We start from the raw sequence: 27,376 nt of genomic DNA, 5'->3' as shown, positions 1-27,376 counted from the left end.
TTGGCCTTATGTGCTTCAATTGTTTTAGTACATTTCTATTGAAAGAGTGCTATAAAAATGATCCATTAAGCCCATGTGTATTCATAAAAAGATCCAGATAAGAATTTGTCATAATTGATGTTATTGTAGATGATTTGAACATAATTGGAACTCCAAGAGAATTGGAAAAGGTCACTTCCTGTTTGAAAGAAAGTTTTGAAATGAATGATCTTGGTAAGATGAAATTCTATTTGGGTCTTCAAATTAAGCACACAAAAATGAAGTTTTTGTACATTAATATCTAGAAAAGGTGCTAAAAAGGTTTTATATGAATAACTCACATCCATGAGTAACCCGAAGGTGGTAAAGCACTTAGATGCCAAAAAGGATCAATTTCAGCATCATAAAAAGCATGAAAACCTTCTTGTTCAGAAGAACTATATCTTACTGCTATTGGTGCACTAATATATCTTACTATTAATACAAGACCTGATAAATCTTTTGTCATAAACTTATTAGCAAGATATAGTTCTTGTCCAACAAGAAGATATTGTAATAGATTCAAACACATTCTTTTATATCTTCGAGGTACAACGGATATGAATTTATACTAATAAAATTCTTAAAATGCGAAGTTAATTAGTTATGCAGATGCTAGATATTTATCTGATCCACATAAAGCTCGATCCCAAACAGGTTATTTATTCACTTGATGAGGTAACGTAATTTCTTGTCATTTTGTTAAACAAACTTTAGTTGCTACTTATCCAAACCATGCAGAGATTATAGCAATTTATAAGGCAAGCCATGAATGTATTTGGTTAAGAAATTTAACTCAATACATTTGCAAGAATTGTGGTCTAACTTCTAACAGAGATGTTCTAACCATACTATATGAAGATACTACAACTTGTATAGCTCCATTCAAGGAAGGATTTATCAAAGGAGACAGAACCAAGCATATATCACCAAAGTTTTTCACTCATGATCTTCAAGAAAAAGTGTGGCATCAACATCTAGAAAATTCCATGTAGTAAAAACTTTCCTTATTGGTTTACTAAAGCACTTCCTACATCGAAATTTGAAAAGATGGTACGAATCATTGCTATGCGGTGCTTCAAGAAAATCAAGTGATGTGCTAATCAGGGGGAGTTGGAAACATATTGTACTCTTTTCCTTAGCTATGTTTTTCCCACCAGGTTTTCTTAGCAAGGTTTTTAACGAGGCAATTGTTTCCAATATCTATTATTAATCATGTACTCTTTTTCCTTAATAAAGGGTTTTTCCCATGAGGTTTTACCGATTAAGGTTTTAACAAGGCATGATACAATCGTCATTCAAGGGGGAGTGTTATGAATTAATATTTAGTGAATGACTATTGGATTCTCCATATTCCCCCATTACTCTCCATAATTAGTGAGCATTATAGCAAACATTATTATGAGTTTTATGAGTGTAGTTATGCACCATCATAATGTGCATTCATATCATACATGACCTTTCATCTTCTTTGTCTAGTATAAATAGTGAATATTATGTATTATAAAGTTTTGATGATTTCATCACAAGTATTGGAATAAAAGCTCTCTCTATTCTCATGTCTTTCTTTAATCTATAATTTATCTTGTTATTTGATCATATTTTATAACAGTAATATTATTTTTATCGGTTTATTGGAATTTCTATGTAGTGGTTTCGAGATTCAAGTAATTTGGTGAATGAAGTATACTAGTCCTAGTTTCAACTTTGACTTAAGTTTCTATGAGAATTTGATCTAATTTCTACTTCTAGGTCAAGTGCATGATGTGTCTACATGATTCATGCAAAGATGTTTAATTCAAGGAATGACCCGAATATGGATAGTCGTTACTGTTAAGTAGATGTAGAATTCATATACCAATGTGAAATCTAAGTACACTATTCTTCGATTCTACTTGTTTCCAAGTCTATAGTAGATTATAACATAGCTCCTAGTTACAAAGTCTAGTATGTGTTGTGCCTATATGTACAACTAAGCTTATTCAAATCTAGAACTGCCACAAATTTTGACGGTTGTCACAACACATATATTGTTTATAGGTTCATAATAACGATAATGAACTTAAAAATAGGTTATACTTAAAGTAGGGTAAGAATAACTCACTTACAAGGGGGTTTAGCTAGAAGTCGGGCTCTGCGAGGGCAAAACTTATGAGTTGAAAACTCTTCTTCTCGGAGCCTTCTTGCACGACATTCGATCAATGAATCCATTGACAGCTGAATAAATGACTAAAATTTGTTTTTCAATTGGAAGTGGTGCATATTATGGGTGTTTCGGTACTTTTGTTAGCCTTGGGACTCGCCCCTAGCACTTGGGAAGTACTGAGGAATGGGAGGGGCTAAGAAGGATGTTTGAGAGAGAAATAATGGAAAAGTTGTGAGAAAATAAGGTGATCCTCGCATCTACTTATAAGCTGCATCTTCGGACTTCGTTGGGCGTAACCTCGGAGTATGCTGCACGTACTTAGTATGTTGTGTGTACGAGGCCTTACGCTGCGTGTACGAGGGGCAGATGTCGGCATCCAAAGTAAAGTCGTGGGGAGAAAGGGAGGGTCAGGATTTAGCCACGTGTCAGCCTCACATCCTCCCACAATTTAACAAACTTCTAAATTACATAACGTCCGTATACGAGATCCGTTTCTGACATTCTTTATTGATGGGTTTTGAGCATTCTAACACTTCCTAAGTGTACATGCAACCCTAATAACCTTGGATCTATGTTTGTCTAATTATCATGCAAAGTTGAATTTCCAAGGTTATATTCCTATCTAGCATACATGGGGAACAATTTTAACTTGAATGAAAGATAGAATAACTTACCTTGTTGTTGCTTATGTTCCTTGAAACCTTGTGAGCCTAGCACCCCAAGTGTGATGCCTCAAATGCTTCACACAACACCAAATGCTCTTGGAAAGAATTTTGAGAGAATACACACTTTTTAAAATCGGCCAAGCCCTCTAGTTTCTTATGTGTAGCCGATTTTGGTGGAGAATGGGACTCTTATATAGTGTTGACACATCTAGGGTTACACCATGTAAACCCTAATGTGTCATGACTCTTCATTTCCATGACCTATGGGTTTGTAACTCCCATGGAGCATCCATGGAGCATCCTATGGGTGGAACCCAACTTGATAATCCATGGAGCCTCTTAGCCCACTATACAATATATGAATGATTTACATAATCAACCCATATATTTAATTAGTTATCCTTTGATCACTTAATTAATTCTAAATTAGTTCTTGATCAAACTAATCAAATAATATTATTAATATATTAGAACTTATAATATATTAATAATCTCCAAGTGTTATTACTCTCATTTAGTCTATCCAATTACATGGTGCCATGCAACCCAAATGGACCATGCCGGGTCGGGTCAAGTACTGACCCGAAATAGTTATGGACTTAGACACCTTATCCAACAGTCTCCCACTTGGATAAGTCTAATAACTATAACTCCAGTACTTCAGGAACCGACCAGCAATCGTAGCTCTTTCAAGGTCTCTCGGAACTGAGAAGATGATGGTACGCCATTTAAGATAAGGGATCATATAATCCTCCATTCTAGATATCAGCCGGACAAATACATGGAACAATGTCTTACTTATTGTCCAGCAGTTTGTTTCTCGATTTCCGATTTGTTTGACAGAGAACTTAATTGAACACATCAACTTAGTTCTGACCGGGCCCGGTACATAGGTCAAAACAAAATCATCGAGGGGCCCAGATATCAGCTTCTAATCCAGGAAGGAACAGATAAACTTCGACTCATATGTTTGTTCTACCAATCATTGAATTACACACAAAAGCACGTTTTATAACATCGAGTTACCAATGCGTTTTCGTACAATCAATGCATAACCAACTTGTAAGTAACAAATCATATCTCTAGGTTTGAAGACTTATATGATATTACCGTCTCACGATCACTCGAGATAGAATTCCATGAAGTGATTCCCGTGAGCGTGGGTTGAGTCCAATGCTCAGAACTTATGAGCACTCATGATTGTTGTAGCCTTGTCCAACACCTTAGACCTCTGCAACCAATCATGACAGTCTTGATTCATACCTACTTCCGACATATGACCGACTGTGGAGGTTTGAATAATATGTTATACCAAACAAAATTATTCTAGAAGTCAAAACATGCAAAAGAAATATAGTAAACGATCGACAAGAGATAGCAACACTTTACTCATAAATCAAACACCTTTTATTCATCATCTAATGTCAATTACACTTTACAAATTTATGGGTTATCTAACTACTAAATCTAATATCATCCTTCAGCCCTATGCTCCGAGCATGCTGGAGATGCTTAACCCGAGTCAGTCCCTTCGTGAGGGGATCTGCTGGGTTCTCATCCGATGATACCCTCTTTGCCACAAGGAGTCCTTCTTCTAATCGATGTCTGATAAAATGGTATTTTCTGTCGATGTGTCTGGATCTCCCGTGATCCCTTGGTTCCTTTGCTAAGGCAACAACACTTTCACTATCACAAAAAATTTCGATTGGCTCTTTAATAGCTGGTACAACTCCAAGGTCTCCAATGAAGTTCTTTAGCCATATCGCCTCCTTTGCCGCCTCGCTAGCTGCAATATACTCTGATTCACAAGTTGAATCAGCCACTGTCTCTTGCTTGGAACTCTTCCAAGAAATTGCTCCTCTATTTAGGGTAAAGACCCAGCCAGACTGAGAGCGGAAATTATCCCTATCAGTCTGAAAGCTAGCATCACTATACCCTACAACTCTCAAGTCATCACTCCCACCGAGGGTAAGGACCCAGTCCTTAGTCCTCCGTAGGTACTTGAGGATATTCTTTACCGCAGTCCAGTGTGCCTTGCCAGGGTTCGCCTGATACCTGCTAACCATGCTCAGGGCAAAGGCTACATCATGTCGAGTACATGTCATAGCATACATGATCGATCCTACAGCCGAAGCATAAGGTATTCGACTCATTCCTGCTATCTCAGCCTCAGTGCTAGGGCTTTGTGTCTTACTCAATCTGGTGTTACTCTGGATGGGTAACTCTCCTTTCTTGGAATCCTGCATGCTGAATCTCTTCAGCACCTTATCCAAGTAGGTACTCTGACTAAGTCCAATTAGTCTTTTACTCCGATCTCTCAAGATCCTTATCCCTAGAATATAGGTAGCTTCTCCTAGGTCCTTCATAGAGAAACACTTCCCAAGCCAGGACTTAACTTCCTGCAGAGTTGGGATGTCATTTCCTATGAGTAGTATGTCATCCACATACAACACCAAAAAACTAACTATACTCCCACTAGCCTTGACATACACGCAAGACTCATCTTCACTCCTAGAAAAGCCAAATTCCTTGACCTTTTCATCAAAGCAAAGATTCCATCTGCAAGGTGCTTGCTTCAATCCATAAATGGATTTCTCAAGCTTACACACTCTATTAGGGTACTTGTTGCTGACAAAACCCTCTGGCTGACTCATGTAAACATCTTCAGCCAACTTTCCATTAAGGAAAGCGGTTTTGACATCCATTTGCCATATTTCATAGTCATGAAATGCAGCTATGGCTAACAGAACCCGAATAGACTTAATTTTGGCTACTGGAGAAAAGGTCTCATCATAGTCCACTCCAGGAATTTGAGAGAAACCCTTTGCAACCAGTCTAGCCTTATATGTGTGTACATTACCATCCATGTCGGTCTTCTTCTTGAAGACCCATTTGCACCCTACTGTCTTACGACCTGGTACATTCTCAACCAAGTTCCAAACTTGATTGTCATACATGGACTGTATTTCGCTGTCCATTGCCTCTTTCCACTTGGCTGACTCAGGGCCTGCCATAGCTTCCGCGTAACTGTTAGGTTCATCCAGACCAATCAGTGTCTCATCACTGATAAGTGTATCTCCTTCTACAGTAATATGGAATCCATAGTAATGCTCAGGAGCATTCCTAACCCTTGTGGAACGCCTCAGAGGTACAGACTTGTCAATTGGCTCAACAGGGGTTTCCTCAAGTTGAGTGCTAGGGTTTGAAGTTCCTTCACCGCTTGACTCTTGAATTTCTTCAAGATCAACTTGCCTCCCACTGTTTCCTTGGCTTATGAACTCTCTCTCTCTAAAGAAAGCCCTCTTAGCTACAAAGACCACATTTTCACTAGGTCTGTAGAAGAGGTAACCAAAGGATTGTTGTGGGTATCCGATGAAAATACACCTCTCACTTCGGGGTTCGAGCTTATCATGAGTCTCGCGTCTCACGAAAGCCTCACATCCCCATATCTTGATGTGGTCTAGTTTGGGTACTTTACCAGTCCACATCTCGTGAGGAGTTTTGGCAACTTTCTTTGTAGGGACTAGATTAAGGATATGGGCGGCAGTCTCTAAGGCATACCCCCAGAATGAGATTGGTAGCGAAGCTCGACTCATCATGGAACGAACCATATCTAACAAGGTTCGATTACGCCTCTCAGCCACACCATTCAACTGTGGTGTCCTGGGAGGTGTCAATTGTGAGACTATCCCACATTCCCTTAGATAGTCAAGGAACTCTGAACTAAGATACTCACCACCACGATCGGATCGAAGTATCTTAATGTTCCTGCCCAATTGATTCTCGACTTCCTGTTTAAATTCCTTAAACCTTTCGAAAGTCTCTGACTTATGCTTGATCAAGTAGACATATCCATATCTACTGTAATCATCAGTAAAAGTCAAATAATAACGATTAGCATCCCTTGTGGCATGTTTGAATGGTCCACACACATCCGTGTGTACAAGGTCCAACAAACCTTCACCCCTCTCACAAAAACCTGTGAAGGGTGACTTGTTCATCTTTCCAAGTAAGCATGATTCGCAACTATCATCTGACTTTAGGTCAAATGACTCCAAGACTCCATCCTTTTGGAGTTGGCCTATGCGTTTCTTGCTTATATGTCCAAGACGACAATGCCATAATGATGCTTTATCCAAGTTATTATTATTAATAGAATCAATACACAAAACATTATTTCCTATGTTATCTATAATAGATACAGCTTCATACACCCCATCACAAGGTAATGCTTTAAAATAAAGAACATTATTAAAGAAAGCATCAATAGAACCAACTTCATTATTAAACGAAAAGGTAAACCCTTGTTTGTACAAAGCATGAAAGGAAATAATATTTCTTTCCATTCCTGGCGAATAACAACATTTATTCAAATCTAAATTAAACCCACTACTTAGCGATAAAGTATAAACTCCAATCTTGGTAACAGGTAAAGCTTTCCTATTCCCCATGATTAAGTTTATTCTTCCTTGCTCCACATTCTCACTTCTTCTTAGTCCCTGCAAGTCACAACAAATATGAATACCACAACCAGTATCAAGGACCCAAGATTTAGAATGGGGTGAGTTATTAGAAATGATAGTGTAAATACCTGCATGGTTGGGTTTAACTTTCCCATCCTTCACATCTTGCTGGTATTTTGGGCAGTTCCACTTCCAATGTGATTTTTCATGGAAATAGAAGCATTCAGCCTCTTTTGGGTCAGAAGAAGGAATGATGAAACCTTTCTTGGTTCCACTTGAAGAAGAGCCATCAAGGGTCCGAGCCTTGGTACCCTTCGAAGAGCTCTTTCTTTTCTTCCCTCGACTTTTCCTGATTGCCAAAACCGGAGTAGAGTTTGGAGTAGGAGTGTTAACAACCGACTTCCCCTTAAGACCTGTTTCTGCGGTCTTGAGAAGTCCCTGAAGTTTGCTGAGTGTGACCTCTTCCTTATTCTGTAACAGCCCGGATTTCTAGGTATCTTTTATGTTTATGTTTTTGGTGTTTTGACAGGGGACTAGGCGAGTTGGAGCTCAGACTCGCCGAGTAGGATCGCGGTTCTGGTCGCGGGTTCGCGCCTGGACTCGGCGAGTCCAGGGTATGGACTCGACGAGTCTGCGCTGTTTAATGAAACCCTAATTTCTCGGGTTTGGGACCTATTTAAAGGGCCTTATGGCCGTCATTTGTGCTCACCAGTCCCTTGAGTGAAACCCTAATCGAGTGTGAGCGTTTGGAGCAAAGTAGGAGGCCATTATTGATCTTAGAGGTGTCATCTTGCAAGGGAAAGGGAGGATCAGCTAAGGGGAAAGCAAGGGGAGCCATTTTCTGAGAGTTTGGAGTCCAGAGCATCACTATTGTGGTAATATCTTCGAGCTATCCTCTTCTATGTTGATGTTTATTTGATTTAGGGCTTATTGAACCCTTTTGTGGCTAGATCTAGAGCCCCCTTGGCCCCTTAAGCGATTTAGACCATAGATCTGGACCCTTGGAGGTCCAGAGTGTCCCTTTGTCCAAGCTTTCTGTGAATCAATGGAGGTTTTGGATTGGAATCCTTATGCCTTGGGTCAAAATGCTATTTATGAGCCATGGGGTGTGTTATGAACACCAAGATAAGGGCTTTACGTGATGAATCAGTCTAGGAAGGCCAGATCTATGAATTGTTGGAGTAGATCTGACCTTAGAAGCGAGTTTGAGTGATTGCATGGCATGGACTCGCCGAGTCCGATGAGCAGACTCGGCGAGTAGCTTGAAGATTGCCCTTAGATCGGCCAGTGAGTGGTCCAGTCGAGTCATAGGTTGACTCAATGAGTCAGGACGAGTTAGAGAGGGTGGTCAGGTGGACTGAGTCGAGCTGGGACTCGCCGAGTTGTTCTTGAGACTCGGCGAGTTGAGTCGGGGTGGTCCCGCGATTCTTCCAGGTGGAACTCGTCGAGTCAGGGGGAGTACTCGACGTGTCAAAAGGGAATTCCGGAGAGGTTGGTGAAAACGTCTAGACTCGCCGAGTCGCCATAGTGCACTCGCCGAGTCCGGTCAAAGTTGACCGTTGACCGTTGACCGTTGACCAGTGTTGACTTCTTAGGGGTAGTCAACCTTAGTGTAAAGAGTGTTAATTAGAGACATATGATGTTATAGGAGGATTATAGCTCGGAGGATCGAGCACGAGGGATTCCAGGATTATGAGTCATCGAGATACGCGAGGTGAGTCTTCTCACTATACTTTACCTTGAGTAGGTAATCAGAGTTATGTGTCATAGTATGTGTATGTTATGTGTATGCTATGTGTTGTACTGCATGATGTCTATGTGATTTATGATGTGCATGTTTATAGAGTTGGAACCGGAAGGTTCCCAGAGTTAGAACCTGAGGGTTCACAGAGCTTGGGTGCACGGACCCACAGAGTTATAGCCTCGAGTGGCTAATATATACATATATGTGTGTTTATGTGGTATTTTGGGGAACTCACTAAGCTTTGTGCTTACAGTGTTAGTGTTGTTGTTTCAGGTACTAGCGATGACCGTGGGAAAGCGCCGGCTTGATCTGTACACACGCATGGGATTTTTGATATACATTGATCTTGGGATTTTGTATAATGTGAATTGAGATTTAAACTTGATGTTTTTATGGAAAGTTAATGAGATATGTTTTTATAAATTGTGAAAAATTATTTTGAAATTGACGGTGTTACAAGTTGGTATCAGAGCCTTGGTTTGAGGGATTCGAGTACACCTTCGGGCGTAATTGAACTCAAACTGAGGATTTGAGAAGTATTTTCAAAAAAAAAAAGAGAAGTATAAAAGATTTTGAAAATGCAGAGCAGAGTTGTGTGTACGATCAATCCGCGCCCGAACGGTGATTTCCCAAAATACCCTTATGTTATGTGATATTGATACTGATATGATGTATTCGCATGCTAGAGTAGGCTAGGTATTCCTATTAGGACTAGAGTGGCCTGATTTGTGATGCCTTAGCCTAGGAAGAGGTGAGCTGCTATGAGAGGCTTGAGAGTGAGTAGGTAGCAGCAAGGGGCTTATGAGAGATCTATTAGTGGGAGGTCTATGCATGATAGAGTACATGGAAATTGGGATCCGAAGAGGAGGACTTGGGGTGTATTCTGATACGGTGTGGACAGTAGTATTGGGCCCGTACTACTAAAAGCACCGGAGCGGTGTACAGCCTAAGTAAGAATCTTTGGAATACCAAGAATCAAGGAGGAAAGAGTTGTCGAGAGTGAGTATGCTCGTAAGGGTTCTAATTTATCGTATGTTGTATTTCAGAGGTAGATCATGGTGAGGACACGCTTGATGCCCGAGAGCAGTGGTACCAGTGATGAGGAGATCCGCCGGATCATTCATGAGGAGGTGGTTGCGGCCATCAGGGCAGAGATACCAGAGATGTTTGGGTCTATAAAGACCACGCTGATTGAGACGTTTGACGAGCGTTATGCCGCTCTTTCTGAGGCTGCTGTTGCAGCGGCTACCGCAACGATTGCTGCTGCGAGGCCGCAAGGTGGTGATGCGTTGCTGTTCCGGGAGTTCAGCAACACAAAACCACCAGAGTTTGATGGGACCCAGGATCCGGTGGCAGCGATGAGGTGGATATCTGATATTGAGGGGTGCTTCTTCACTTGCTCATCTCCTGAGCATTTGAAGGTTCGGTTCGCGTTGAACCAGCTTCGCTTAGGAGCGAAGGACTGGTGGAAGTTTGTGACAGCGCATTATACGCCTGCTGAGCTTGCGGCAGTGACCTGGGAGAGGTTCATTGTCATGTTCCGAGATGAGTACGTTCCCCAGGTGGAGAGGGAGCGTTTGGCACAGGAGTTTCTGACCCTCAAGCAGGGTACTGAGTCGGTTACAGCGATCACGAGGATGTTTCATGAGAGGGCGATGTTCTGCCCTGAGCACGTGTCCACTGAGCAGGCACGTATGAGCCGTTATTTGAGCGTTTTGAGGCGGGATATTCGGGAGTTCGCGGCGAACTCCTCGTACCGGACATTTGCTGAGCTTCAGGCAAATGCCCGGAAGAGGGAGATCGAGCTAGAGACTCAGGCTAGGGAGGATGCGGAGTCTCAGGGGAGGGATCGGCGACCGGCACAGTCTCAGCCGGCAGCCAAGCGGGCCAAGCCCGCTGATCCCAAACCAGGGAGCCAGAAGGGCCGCACTTGTGGGAAGTGTGGCAAGGGTCATGATGGAGTCTGCCGAGCGGGATCTTGCTACAAATGTGGCAAGGAGGGGCATATGGCCAAGGATTGCCCCAAGGGGTTTGCAGTGTGCTTCCACTGTAATCAGACCGGACACCGGAAGGCTGAGTGTCCGCAGCTGCGAGGGTCATCTCAGGGAGCACCTCAGGGATCTGCCCCTGCCGCCATCAGAGCTACAGAGAGTCGGCCAGTGAAGGCCGAGGTGCCAAGGGCACGAGGGAGAGCCTTTCAGCTGACCGAGGAGGAGGTCCGCGCAGCGCCCGATGTCGTGGCTGGTATGTGTTCTTTCATATATTTATTTTGATGTTGAGATATTATGCTTATGTTATGTTATGCGTAGGTACTTTTCTTGTGAATTATGTACCTGCCTTGGTGTTATTTGACTCGGGTGCGAGTCGGTCTTTTGTATCTTTGGCTTTTAGTCAGCATATCAGTGTTAGTCGTGAGGCGTTGAGTCGGCCTTTGAGAGTTTCCATAGCTGATGAGAGGGTGATATATGCCACGGAGGTTCTCCGAGGTTGCGTAGTTGAGATATTCGGTGTTGAGTTCCCGATTGATCTGATTCCTATTGCTATGGGTGATGTCTGTGTCATTGTGGGCATGGATTGGTTGAGCAGATTCGGTGCGGTCATCGAGTGCGAGCGACAGCTGGTGACGATACGAGACCCTAGTGGGGGAGTTCTTTCGGTATACGGCGAGGGTACACGTTCAGGATCAGCGTTTTGTTCGGCCGCTAGGGCAAGGCAGTGTCTACAGCAGGGCTGTAAGGGTTTTGTGGCGTATATGATGGATACGCGGGTGATTTCCGAGAGGCCGAGTTCAGTGGAGGAGGTTCCGGTAGTGCGTGAGTTCCCGGATGTATTTCCCGAGGAGTTGCCGGGTGTGCCTCCTGTGAGGCAAGTAGAGTTCAGTATCGATTTGGTTCCGGGGGCTGCGCCTATCGCTAATGTGCCTTATCGCCTTGCACCTCTGGAGATGCAAGAGTTATCCTCATAGCTACAGGAGCTGCTGGGGAAGGGGTTTATTCGGCCGAGCAGCTCGCCGTGGGGAGCACCTATCCTGTTCGTCAAGAAGAAGGATGGTTCACACCGGATGTGCATTGATTACCGGGAGTTGAATAAGCTGACGATCAAGAACCGTTACCCATTGTCGAGGATCGACGATTTGTTCGATCAGTTGCAGGGAGCATCTTGGTTTTCCAAGATCGATTTGAGATCGAGATATCATCAGGTGAGAGTGCGGGATGAGGACGTCCAGAAGACAGCGTTCAGGACGCGTTATGGGCATTATGAGTTTGTGGTGATGCCTTTTGGGCTCACCAATGCCCCGGCAGTGTTCATGGATCTCATGAACCGAGTGTGTAGGCCGATGTTGGATCGGTCGGTGATTGTGTTTATCGACGACATTCTGGTATATTCGAGATCTAGAGAGCAGCATGAGGAGCATCTGAGAGAGGTTCTTGGAGTTCTGAGATCGGAGAGGCTCTATGCCAAATTCTCCAAGTGTGATTTCTGGTTGCGGGAGGTTCATTTCTTAGGACATCTCGTTAACCAGGAAGGGATTTTGGTCGATCCGGCCAAGGTGGAGGTTGTGATGAGTTGGGAGGAGCCGAAGTCACCCTCCGAGATCAGGAGTTTCCTAGGGTTGGCAGGGTATTATCGGAGATTTATCAAGGATTTCTCCAAGATCGCAGTGCCACTCACCAGATTGACCCGAAAGGGTGTTGCTTTTTCATGGGGCCCTGAGCAGCAGGCATCCTTTGAGACACTTCGCCAGAGGTTGTGCGAAGCCCTGGTGTTAGCTCTTCCGGAAGGGATGGAGGACTTTGTGGTATTCTGTGATGCATCGATTTTGGGATTGGGAGCGGTGCTGATGCAGAGAGGGCATGTGATAGCATATGCATCGAGGCAGATGAAGCCTCATGAGACGAGATATCCCACCCATGATCTAGAGTTGGGGCAGTGGTGTTCGCCCTCAAGATTTGGCGTCACTACTTGTATGGGGTTCGGTGTATGATATACACGGACCATAAGAGTCTGAAGTATTTGATGGATCAGCCCAACCTAAATATGCGTCAGAGAAGGTGGTTGGATGTGGTCAAGGATTATGATTGTGAGATCCTGTACCACCCAGGCAAGGCTAATGTGGTAGCCGATGCGTTGAGCCGCAGGGCGGAGAGCAATCCACTTCGGGATGTGTCTTTGAGATTGATCGTGATAGCTCCGGTATTGGACGCCATTCGCGGGGCACAGGCCGAGGCTGTGCAACCTGAGATGCAGAAGAGGGAACGGGTTGTTGGTTTGGTTTCAGAGTTCATGACCGATGGTCGGGGTCTTATGACATTTCAAGGGCGTATCTGGGTACCGTTTGTGGGAGGAACGCGTACCACTTTGATGGAGGAGGCTCATCGGTCGAAATTTTCGATCCATCTAGGGGCCACTAAGATGTATTTGGATTTAAGAAAGGAGTATTGGTGGCCCTGTATGAAGAGGGACGTCGCATGGTTTGTTGAGAGGTGCTTGACCTGCCGTAGGGTTAAGGCCAAGCACCAGAGGCCGCATAGCAAGTTGCAGCCATTGGAGATTCCCGAGTGGAAGTGGGAACAGATCACTATGGATTTCATCACCAAATTGCCGAGGACTGCCAGAGGAGTTGATGCAATTTGGGTGATTGTGGACAGGTTGACAAAGAGCACTCACTTCCTTGCCATTAGTGAGAGTTCTTCAGCAGAGAAATTGGCGGAGGTGTATGTGAGGGAAGTGGTATCTCGGCATGGGGTGCCGATCTTGATTGTTTCGGACCGTGATGTGCGTTTCACTTCCAGGTTCTGGAAGAAATTTCATGAGGAGTTGGGTACTAGACTGCATTTTAGTACCGCATATCATCCCCAGACAGACGGTCAGAGTGAGCGGACGATTCAGACGCTTGAGGACATGCTCCGAGCATGTGTGTTGGATTTCGGGGGTAGCTGGGATGCGTATTTACCCTTGGCAAAGTTTTCCTACAACAACAGCCATCATTCGAGCATTGGTATGCCGCCTTTTGAGCTGTTGTATGGGAGGAGGTGTCGGACCCCCATTTGTTGGGGAAAGGTTGGTCAGCGAGTGATGGGCAGTACAGAGATCGTGCTTCAGACGACAGAGCAGATTCAGCAGGTCAGACAGAGGCTGTTGACCGCTCAGAGCCGACAGAAGAGTTATGCAGACAGACGCCGGTCCGAGCTTGAGTTCCAGGTCGGCGACTTCGTTCTCCTGAAGGTCTCTCCTTGGAAAGGAGTGATTCCATTCAGGAAGAGGGGCAAGTTGGGGCCCTGGTATATTGGTCCATTTCGTGTGGTTACGAGGGTAGGCCGGGTAGCTTATCGTTTGGAGTTGCCAGCAGAGTTGGGGCAGATTCACGACACTTTTCATGTGTCGCAGTTGAGGAAGTGTATAGCCGACGAGTCGGCAGTGGTTCCATTAGAGGATATTCAGGTGGATGCGAGCCTGAATTATGCCGAGAGGCCAGTGGCCATCAGAGATCGGAAGATCAAGGTTATGAGGAACAAGGAGGTACCTCTGGTGTTGGTTCAGTGGAAACATCGGAAGGGATCAGAGATGACCTGGGATCCGGAGCGTGAGATGCGTGAGTAGCATCCGGAGCTATTTTCAGAGCGAGACTTCGAGGGCGAAGTCTAGTTCTAGTGGGGGAGAGTTGTAACAGTCCGGATTTCCAGGTATCTTTTATGTTTATGTTTTTTGTGTTTTGAGAGGGGACTCGGCGAGTTGGAGCTCAGACTCGCCGAGTAGGATCGCGGTTCTGGTCGCGGGTTCGCGCCTAGACTCGGCGAGTCTGCGCTGTTTAATGAAACCTTAATTTCTCGGGTTTGGGACCTATTTAAAGGGCCTTATGGCCGTCATTTGTGCTCACCAGTCCCTTGAGTGAAACCCTAATCGTGTGTGAGCGTTTGGAGCAAAGTAGGAGGCCATTATTGATCTTGGAGGTGTCATCTTGCAAGGGAAAGGGAGGATCAGCTAAGGGGAAAGCAAGGGGAGCCATTTTCTGAGAGTTTGGAGTCCAGAGCATCACTATTGTGGTAATATCTTCGAGCTATCCTCTTCTATGTTGATGTTTATTTGATTTAGGGCTTATTGAACCCTTTTGTGGCTAGATCTAGAGCCCCCTTGGCCCCTTAAGCGATTTAGACCATAGATCTGGACCCTTGGAGGTCCAGAGTGTCCCTTTGTCCAAGCTTTCTGTGAATCAATGGAGGTTTTGGATTGGAATCCTTATGCCTTGGGTCAAATTGCTATTTATGAGCCATAGGGTGTGTTGTGAACACCAAGATAAGGGCTTTACGTGATGAATCAGTCTAGGAAGGCCATATCTATGAATTGTTGGAGCAGATCTGACCTTAGAAGCGAGTTTGAGTGATTGCATGGCATGGACTCGCCGAGTCCGATGAGCAGACTCGGCGAGTAGCTTGAAGATTGCCCTTAGATCGGCCAGTGGGTGGTCCAGTCGAGTCATAGGTTGACTCAGTGAGTCAGGACGAGTTAGAGAGGGTGGTCAGGTGGACTGAGTCGAGCTGGGACTCGCCGAGTTGTTCTTGAGACTCGGCGAGTTGAGTCGGGGTGGCCCCGCGATTCTTCCAGGTGGAACTCGTCGAGTCAGGGGGAGTACTCGACGTGTCAAAAGGGAATTCCGGAGAGGTTGGTGAAAACGTCTAGACTCACCGAGTCGCCATAGTGCACTCGCCGAGTCCGGTCAAAGTTGACCGTTGACCGTTGACCGTTGACCAGTGTTGACTTCTTAGGGGTAGTCAACCTTAGTGTAAAGAGTGTTAATTAGAGAAATATGATGTTATAGGAGGATTATAGCTCGGAGGATCGAGCACGAGGGATTCCAGGATTATGAGTCATCGAGATACGCGAGGTGAGTCTTCTCACTATACTTTACCTTGAGTAGGTAATCAGAGTTATGTGTCATAGTATGTGTATGTTATGTGTATGCTATGTGTTGTACTGCATGATGTCTATGTGATTTATGATGTGCATGTTTATAGAGTTGGAACCGGAAGGTTCCCAGAGTTAGAACCTGAGGGTTCACAAAGCTTGGGTGCACGGACCCACAGAGTTATAGCCTCGAGTGGCTAATATATATATATATGTGTGTGTGTGTGTGTGTTTATGTGGTATTTTGGGGAACTCACTAAGCTTTGTGCTTACAGTGTTAGTGTTGTTGTTTCAAGTATTAGCGATGACCGTGGGAAGGCGCCGGCTTGATCTGTACACATGCATGGGATTTTTTATATACATTGATCTTGGGATTTTGTATAATGTGAATTGAGATTTAAACTTGATGTTTTTATGGAAAGTTAATGAAATATGTTTTTATAAATTGTGAAAAATTATTTTGAAATTTACGGTGTTACATATTCATGTGATATGTCATGCGGAATTGATCATAGCACGATGGTAAGGAGTGCAAAATGATATCTATTGCAAGCTCCTCAGGGAAGTTCACATTAAGCTTCAGCAAACGATCCACATACCTTTTCATTTTCTGCATGTGGCTCGTGACGGATTCCCCGTCCTTCATCATGGATGTTATCATGGAGCAGATGATTTCATACCTCTCTTGTCGTGCACTTTGATGGTATCTTTCCATCAAATCCTGGTGCATTTCATAAGGGTAGAAATCCTCATAAGACTTTTGGAGTTCCGCTGTCATCGTGGCCATCATGATGCATGCCACTTTCGTAGCATCCCTTTCATGTGCCTGGAAGTCAGCGATCTCCTGAGGAGTTGCAGTGGTCTCATCAATCTCCTTAAGCTCCTTGTCAAGGACATATTCTTTGTCCTCGTAGCAGGTAATCATCCTGATGTTTCGGATCCACTCATTGAAGTTGGATCCATCAAAAGTGACTTTCCCACACAAGTTCGTAAGGGTAAAGGAGCTATTAGGGTTAGAGCCAGAAGCAACATTGTTTGAAGACATCTGAAAGAAATGGACAAGATTAGTTTAGATATTAGGAGAGTCCTTAATAAAACACCCAAATGTAATATTAAGGCTAGGATCCAATCACAATATATTATAACTTGGAAGAGGTATGCCTTAATCCAAGCTATAACATATTTGAAAGGTAGGTGAATGACGATTCACCAATTTCCACCACGAAAACCGAAATATTAGATATTAGGTTTTTGATTGGTTCTTAGAAATTCCTAGATTCTTTGAGATTCAATGAACTTTTCAAAGGCATGTTTCAATCTCGAGCGTGCCCTCCAAGTTTTGTGACTGGGATACCGAGGATCACAAAACGAGGTGTGAAGTAACCATGCAAATCACTTGGTACTCTTAAAGTTTATCACTCGATCGATGTGTCGGTAAACCACACACGCTCCACCGATACTATAATAAACCTTAAGTCACCCTTTACCTACCTTGTTAAGTCCAAGTTAGTGTGCCGGTTAACCACACACTCTCCACCAACGACTTACACAAAGTGTAAAGTGTAATTTCATGGATTAGCACCTTATTCACATTTTTCCTAAAGTAACTAAGATTGGGAATTTAATAAAACATTTAGTTACTTTATAATATTCATCATACTTTTAATGAGAATTTATAAGTCCTTGTCTTACCTGTTCGGCTAACGACCCTCCACCGGTCAAGCAAGCGGTGGGTGAGAGTGGACACCCACTAAGTTGCCATTTTATAGGCAACAACCTTATACCCACCTTATAGACCGGTTTCGTGAATGAGACGTACTAGCGGTAAGACGACTTTGTTCTTATACATATATATATATATATATATATATATATATATATATATATATATATATATATATATAATTATTAAATCATAATAATATAAGTATAAGGGTTGAATTTTAACTTTTAAAATTCTAAGGGTTGGAACTAAAGTTTTAACTTGACTTTACTTCCAAAACTTGAGGGCAAGTTTTGTAAACTTTCAAAACTCTTCATTTCTTGTAACTTATGAGTTTAATAGAGTAATAAAATGAAGACTCTTCATTTTTCTAACTCTTGTGTTCTTTTAATGGTTTTTAACTCAAGTGACTTTTGGTTTTCCATAACTTGAGGACAAGTTATGGATACCATTAAAACACATTATGATCAAGAATTAAACTACCACATAGGTTACAAATAATTCCTATGATCATCTAAACATCATAAGATCAAGAACATGAACATAAGCACTTTCATGAATCAAAACTACACTTAAAACTTTGTAATTTTGATAACTAGTTGTTGTAAATGAATTAGCAAGACATTACACCATCTAAAAAAAGTTTTCAAGTACCAAAACAGTTTAGGGTAATGTTTCTAAACCATTTCCAGCAACTAAAGTCGAAAATCTGCACTCTGTCGACCCTACTCGCCGAGTGCATTAACCTACTCGACGAGTAGGTTGTAGATACAAGTGAACTCGACGAGTCCCCCAATGGACTCGACGACTCCAGCAGTCAGACAGCAAGTTTTCCGACTTTCTTCAACTTTTTAGCACAAATAACAAACAAACAAGCCTAGGCTCTGATACTAGTGATGGGTTTTGAGCATTCTAACACTTCCTAAGTGTACATGCAACCCTAATAACCTTGGATCTATGTTTGTCTAATTATCATGCAAAGTTGAATTTCCAAGGTTATATTCCTATCTAGCATACATGGGGAACAATTTTAACTTGAATGAAAGATAGAATAACTTACCTTGTTGTTGCTTATGTTCCTTGAAACCTTGTGAGCCTAGCACCCCAAGTGTGATGCCTCAAATGCTTCACACAACACCAAATGCTCTTGGAAAGACTTTTGAGAGAATACACACTTCTTAAAATCGGCCAAGCCCTCTAGTTTCTTATGTGTAGCCGATTTTGGTGGAGAATGGGACTCTTATATAGTGTTGACACATCTAGGGTTACACCATGTAAACCCTAATGTGTCATGACTCTTCATTTCCATGACCCATGGGTTTGTAACTCCCATGGAGCATCCTAAGGGTGGAACCCAACTTGATAATCCATGGAGCCTCTTAGCCCACTATACAAGATATGAATGATTTACATAATCAACCCATATATTTAATTAGTTATCCTTTGATCACTTAATTAATTCTAAATTAATTCTTGATCAAACTAATCAAATAATATTATTAATATATTAGAACTTATAATATATTAATAATCTCCAAGTGTTATTACTCTCATTTAGTCTATCCAATTACATGGTGCCATGCAACCCAAATGGACCATGCCGGGTCGGGTCAAGTACTGACCCAAAATAGTTATGGACTTAGACACCTTATCCAACATTTATATCCATGCGTAGGTGGTGACGTGATCTACAACTTTCATTTAGACTCTGTCGGCTAATTTTGACTTTATTTTTAAAGTTATGTTTTAACAGGCTTACACAGATAAAATCAATTAAAAATTCATAACTTTGTCATCCGACGTCCGTTTTCATCTGTCTTTATATCGTTGAGCTCCTATCAACGAGATCTTCGATTCTCGTTTAAATTATGTCAGCTAAAAATCGATTGATCTAAAATTCGATTTCTAGGCTGTGTACTGCTATGCAAAATCTTAGAAAAATCATAACTTCCTCAAACGAAGTTAGCTTTGGACGTTCTCTATATGCACGATCTCAACTTAATGTATTCTATGACTTTCATTTAGATCACTAAGGCTAAAAAGTATTTTATCACAAACTCACTTGTTACGATGCGCGGTGTTGTGCCGGTTTTGTCGCAAAACTTCGGCAGGTCATAACTTCTTCATTATAAGTCGGATTTTAGCGTTCTTTATATGCAGGGAATCCTTGTGACATGTACTATAACTTGGTTAAGATTATCTACTCTAGTTAATCTTCTATCAAAAAGTCATTATTGATGCGTATTGTCTCTAAATTGACTAGCCCGAATTTGCGGGCGTTACAATTATTTCCACCTTAGGATGATTACGTCCCAGAATTATCAATGAAACAAGGCTCGTATAATGACTCCATACCTTATCTTTTCATCCTAGGTTCATAACTCCTTTGTCCTATAACATACTCATCTTATTCGGATTCGATTTAATATGACCACTAGGGTCGGAATAACAATCATCTTAGTCATTACCGAAATGATGATAATGACAGACATGAACAAAATGAAATCAATTACTAGCGCCTTGGTAACCTTGTGACTTTCCATGACCCAAGTGTGAGTCATGTGTTTCTGGTAGTATAGGCCTCTAGTACCTTCCTCGCCTACTCATACTCGTCCTAAGTATTGTCTCGCAGTTCTTCAACTCACCATACAAGTATTTCACATAGTCATTTAACACATCGGGTAACGTAACTAGAGTTTATATCATTTCTTGAAATGATTACATAATATTCAAGTTCACCCTATACTATGCCTCTTATATTAGGCTACACCATAGGATACTATTTATATGGCTACTTTATAGACCCTTACTCCTAATCCCTTGCATTGTCACCTGCTTCATCAAGGATCATCTGGAATGCTCTTGCCTTTGGCTCTGGTGGTATGTTTGGCTTTGTAGCTCCTTCCCTATTTGGGCAGTCTTTCTTGAAGTGTCCTTCTTTACCACACTTAAAGCAAACTTCTCTCTTGTTTATGCATTCGTCAGCATAGTGACTAGTCTTCCCGCATTTGAAGCAGGTCACCTCCTTAGAGCATCTCCCAATGTGTTTCCTTCTACACTTGTCACATCACCTTTCTCCATTGCTATCCCCATACCTCTTGTTGTCGGGATTAAACTTCAGGAACCTATTTTTCTTGTCGGATCTCGACGACCCTTCAAACTTCCTCTTCTCGCTAACTTCAACCTTGTTGATGGTTCTACCTTTAATCATTTCTTCAACAAACTTAGCAACCTAGATGGCTGCCTCAATAGTAGGTGCCTAGTGTACTGGCACAATGTACTCCCATGGTAGTCCGTTTGTTTACTTATCGATTTTTGTTAGATTGTCAGGGACGATGCGCAATGCAAACTACATCTTGTTTGTGAAGGCATTGGTATACTTATCAATGGAAATGTTGCCGTTTTTCAACGTCAGAAACTGGTTTTCCAGCTCTAGCATGTTTTGGGCTGAGCAGAACTTGCATTTAAAGTGTACCAAGAATTCTGCCCATGTTAGTTGTAGTGGCTCATTGGAGCTTATGATCCTTCCCAAAGTGTTCCACCAACGAACAGCCCCACCCCTAAACTGACACACAACATAAGTGGTTTGTAGCTTGCCCTTGCAACCAGATGTTATGAAAGCTAGCTCCATCTTAGAGATCCAGTCCATAACTCCGATTGGATCTTCTTTCCTAGTAAAAGTTGAGGGTTTGTAAGTCGTAAAGTCTTTATACTTGCATCCATTCCTTTCAATTCCTTTATTCTGGTTATTTCGTCTAACCACTTGGGGTTCAAGTTGACTCACTATACGACTGTAGACGCCTTGTCTCTTCCATTTGACGATCCAACATCACATGCATCATTGCTTGTACTCCTGCCATCATGATTGGCATAGGTGCAGCTGCTACCTCTGGTGCACACTCAATCACTCGTGGCTCAGGCTGATGGTTACCATTTCCCAGCCTACTTCGAGTTCTCACCATGTCCATCTATACACCAAATCAAACGTTCGGTGTGTAGTAACGAGAATTAAGATAGAGAAAGCTTTATTTACGATAGACGTATAAATCTCCTTATCATTTCGAAAAGTTATATGCCAATTCTAATACCGTAATTAAATGTTTAGAAATCTGAACACATAAAGTTTCCAGATCCGGTTGGCAACAGAGCATAGATCCAATCAAATAATGGCATCATAAAGCATCACAAATCATTTAGCACATCAAATCATTTTAGTCATCTTTCCTAAACAAGTTAGTGTTTGTGTTTATTCAGGTGTACTTCCTAAAATATATTAGACACACTCCTCACGATCATCGCTAAGCATTCAAAGTTTAAGTCTAGAAATAAATTCTTATTCCTAGTTCACTTAAACTAATGCTCTAATACCAACTGTGACATCCCCAAATTGCGATCATTTTAAAAATCTTATTTATGCTTATTTAAAAATCAGAGTATCCATTTTAAAGAATGATATTGCGGAATTTGTTCCCATAAAACATGATAAATATATTATCAAAGCACTTCCAAAGAAATGTATTATGTTTATATTAAAAACATTGGGAGGTCACCGTCAATACAAAAACATAAACATAAACAGACCTTACATTCATTTACACTAATGATCTACATCTCTGTTAATCTCTTAGTGTAATGTAGCTTCGTATCGACACCTGTAATACAAATAAACTGAGTGGGTCAGGTTGGGAAACCTGGTGAGTACATAGGGATTTCAATCCCACAATGCTATATCATATATATATATATATATATATATATATATATATATATATATATATATATATATATATCCCAGATAAGCTATGTCTAATCCATTCTCTAGGATCAATGACAAATGACTATGCCCAATCCATACACTCGGATTAGGGACGAATGACTTTGTCTAATCCATGCTCTCGGATTAATGACTAATTTTAAAGTTCTACCCTCCGTGTATATCTCACTCGTACTCATAAGAACATACTACCCAATATATCTTAATTAATCTAGGTTTACTTTGTATCCTAAATCATCATATATCGACATATGTGCTCTTAACACGTATTTCAGGCAATATCAAATATTTCACACATAAACATATACTTAATACTTTAATTAATATTTGTATTAAAATCATGTTCGTGTAAGAAAATATGCACTCACTTGTTAAAATGATGACTCCAAACTCGGGCAGCACTTCGCTTCTAACAATTTTATTTTCCTTTGGCGAAACCTAGTATCATTATCACTTTGTCCATCACGCGCTGGTATGTTGCCCTGGCGTTCTTGAGACCGAATGGCATTTTCCGGTAGCAGAAAGTGCCATGATCAGTATGAAAGGCCATTTCTCCTAATCTTCTCTTTTCATCTGGACATGATGGTGGCCCTTTTAGGCATCGAGGAAACACTTGAACTGGATTCCGTCTTAGGATTCAACCTTTTGATCTATCTCCGGGAGGGGGTAATGTTCCTTTAGGCAAGCATTGTTCAAGTCGGGGTAGTCAATACACATATGCCATGATCTGTCGTGCTTCTTTACCATTCCTGGGTTTGCTATACAGGTAGGAAAATTGCCTCTTGGATGATGCCTACATCCACCAACTTTTCCACCCCTGTGTTGATTGCCTTGCTTCTATCACCCGCTTACCCCCTCTTTTTTTACTTGATGGAGGTGCTCCCCCAGAGAATGTTCAAGCTATGTTCAACGACCTCGTGATCGACCCCTGTCATATCAGTAGGTTGCCACATGAAGACCATGGAGTGACGCATCACGAGGGAGACTAGCTTTAGCTTTGCTTCTTTCAATAGGTTGGCACATATTCAAATTGTTTGCTATGGGTAATCTGGGTGAATGATGTTCTTTTCTGTTGGGAAATCTTCTCTTAACTTTTTTGGCGCTCACACCAGCTTTGATGCGGCAATGACTTGATGGCAATGGTGTGCTCGTGGGCTAATGGCAACTATTGCGTTTGACCCAACGTGTGTGATAAACTTGACAGTACCATGGATTTTTGATGTATGGCATGCAACTAGAACTACGTCGGTCACCCGAGCAAGATGTTGTGCCCTGTTGGGAGGCGCATCACGGAAAATTTGATCGTTTGTGTGATCTTATCCCTCCCATCGTGATTGACCAAGGTAGGTGGTAAATGTATGGTGCCCAGCGGCCATTGTGACATCTCCATTTTCACGGCCAGAAAAGACTGATTTTTTTTATGCTTTATAAAAATCAGAGTACCTCTTTTAGTGAAAATATTGCGTAATTTGTTCCCAGTAAAACATGATAAATATGTTATCAAAACATTTCCGAAGAAATGTATTTTTATTCATTTTAAAACATTTGGGATGTCATCGTCAATACAAAAACATAAGCATAAATAGAACTTACATTCATTTACACTAGTGATCTACATCTCTTTAATCTCTCAGTGTAATGTAACTTCGTATCGACACATGTGATACAAATAAGCTTGAGTGGGTCAGGTTGGGAAACCTGGTGAGTACACAGAGATTTCAATTCCAAAATGTTATATCATATATATAATTTAGTGCTCACAAAATATACAATTTCACCATATATATATAAGCAGCTCTTACCCCACCCCGTTAATCCTCACAACGAGACTATTCGTACTCTCGGACCTTAAATTTTACCTGTTACTTAACCTATACTCTCGGATCTAATTCATGCTCATGGATCAACAATTGTGCCCATTCCATACTCTCGGATTAGGGACAAATGTCTATGTGTAAATCCATTCTCCCGGATTAACGACAAATGACTATGTCCTATCCATACTCCCGAACTGAGGACAACTGACTATGTCTTAATCCATGCTCCCGGACTAAGGACAATTGACTATGTCTTAATCCATACTCCCAGATTAATTACAGTTGACTATGTCCAATCCATACTCTCGGACTAGGGACAATGACTATGTCTAATCCATGCTCTCGGATCAATGAAATATACTAAAGTTCTATTCGCTGAGTATAACTCACACGTACTCGTAAGAAAATACTACCCAAAATTTCTCATAATTAATTTAGGTTTACTCTTTATCCTAAATCATCATATATAATCAGGTATGTTCTTTAACACGTATTTCAGGCAACATCAATTAATTCGCACATAAACATATAATTAATACTTCAATCAATACTTTTATTAAAATCAAATTCATGAAAGGGATGATGCACTCACCTGCAAAGGTGGTGACTCTCTACTCAGACAACACTTCGTTTACTTTAAAACAAATTTTCGTTGATAACCCTTGGTATCATTTCCACTAAATTTTAGTCTAATGTTCAACGAGACTAATTAATAGTCTAGCTATTATTACTATTATATAAGCGTTAAACAATACTCTTCACCCACTATGTACAGACAGGGGCCAGACATGAAACACCGGAGGGCAGGATCATTTTGGCATATAGCACTTCTAAAATCCAACAACTCAGGCTGGCCTTCAAACCGGATTCTCCATACCGCGAGTGGTTAAAAAGATATTATAACGACACTTATATAACCCATAACAATAGCTCAAATAATTATTATAAGGTCCTAATAACGTTACTATATTTAAATAAAAGCTATATTAAAAATCAGGTAGGCATATCTTACCTACGAGGGGGTTTGGCTAGAAACTAGGCTCTGCAGGGGCAGAACTTCCGAGCCGAAAGCTCTTCGTCTCGGAGCCGTCGAGCGCTCTGGGGCTTTCTTCTAGTGCTAGGGGAGTTTTGGGAGGTTTAGAGAGAGAGTAGAGAGAGAAGAGTGGAGGTGTGAAGAAATGAGGGTGGAAGGGGTTGTATTTATAGGGTGAAATATGGCTGAAATTGGTGCCACATGTCACCATCTAGTGGCAAGCCTTGGGGAGAAAGCAATGACCAAGATTGTGCCACATCACCCCTTTTGCAACAGCACCCTGCCGATTTCTAAACCCTGTAACTTTTGCATATGAGCTCAGCTTTCGACGTTCTTTATATCCAAGTGTAGATAAAAATAAGATCTACAACGTTCATTTTGACTTCGTCGGCTAATTCTCGACCGATCTTAAATTTAACAGTACAAGGAGATTATACTGTTAAATGTCTACGTAAAATTCATAACTTCGACATATGGAGTCCGTTTTCGTCTGTATTTTTACCGTTGAGTTCCTATTAACAAGATCTTAAATTCTCATTTAGGTCGCGTAGGCCAAAAATAGCTCGATCTAAAATTCGAGTTTCGAGTCGTGCACTGTTATGCCAAATCTTAGAAAATTCATAACTTCCTCATACGAAGTCAGATTTGGATGTTCTTTTTTTGTATGTTCTCGGTTTAAAGTATACTACAAATTTTGTTTAGATTTATAAGGCTAAAAAGTCCTTCATTGTATATTCACTATTTACGCCTACCGGTGCCATGCCGGTTTTGCCGAAAAACTTCAACGGGTCATAACTTCTTCGTTATAACTCGGATTTCGGCGTTCTTTATATGTACAGAACCCTTGTAACATATTCTAACACTAGGAAAATATTAATCCTTATAAATAATCTTCCATAAAAAACTCAGTTTTGATGCTTATTGTCTCTAAATTGACTAGCCCGGATCTGTGGGCGTTACAACCATAGGTTGTGCTCTATGAAGCCTGTTGTCCACCTATAGGAGGCTTTAATCCTTCCTTAGAGGAGGTGGGCAACTACCTAAAGCAATGTTCATACAATATGTTTGTACTGCTACCGTTGTCTATGTAGACAAGGTGAACTTGCGTTTGGCGTACAGGGCCAACTTTACTTCAATAAAAATTAAGCAAGGGATTAGGGTCCCTAAATCTAATGGGGCCCATTTAAGCCAAATATCTATTAGTGATTCGGTATTCACACATGCCATAGAAGAAAACATCAACCAAGCGACTATCTACTCTTCTTCTTCCGATCTTCCTTCTCCGCTTCTCTTTCTATGATTCTCTATCTCGGAAGAAGCAACCATTACCAATCTACAATATCGATTGAATATTGATCAAGTCTTCATTTTTAATTAGTTGATTCTCGATTCTTCTTCTTCCTCACTGAAAACTTCAAGGTTGTCAATTATCCTTAAGAAGACAATAAGATAGGAACTGAAAGTCTGAAACAATGAAATGGTATGTTCTTCTTGACTTCCTCCTCTGATAACCTGATTCTCCATTGTTGATTCTTATTTCTCAATTATTTTATTAGGCTTATGTTTGATATATGTTATATGTATAATTGTATATCAATTTTCGGACCTTCCAATAGTTCCATTATATGAGTTATGAATATGTGAATCTGATTATCAGATTAATAGATTATCTATTACGGTTAATACTTAATAGGGGTTAATTTTTTTAATATTCATTATGTCAATACCAATAAATTATGATGTGGCTATAACTTTTGTGGATGCTCTAGTAGTCTAGTTTGTATGGGAATATGTTCCAGTTTCAACAATATGGAGTAAACATGATGTTCTTCTTGTTCTATGAAGGAACATCTATCTTTGAACTAAATGTGTAGTACATTATCAATGAATTAGGTTTGGAACTAAATGTGTAGTACATTACCATTGAATTAGGATTTATATAATTAAATATAGTAAATGCCATAAGGCCACAATTTTTTGGTTTGCTTAGAGCCCCCAAACTAGTTGAGCTGCCCCTGTTGGCGTATACAAGCAATGATCAAGAGTGGATGCCTGAGATCTCAGTTTGGTGGCCTTGGGTCATATATTGA

Source organism: Lactuca serriola, chromosome 6 (assembly GCF_051521515.1).
Source record: "Lactuca serriola cultivar US96UC23 chromosome 6, Lser_US96UC23_V15, whole genome shotgun sequence".
In the NCBI taxonomy this organism is placed as follows: domain Eukaryota; kingdom Viridiplantae; phylum Streptophyta; class Magnoliopsida; order Asterales; family Asteraceae; genus Lactuca; species Lactuca serriola.
This window is presented reverse-complemented; position numbering follows the sequence as displayed.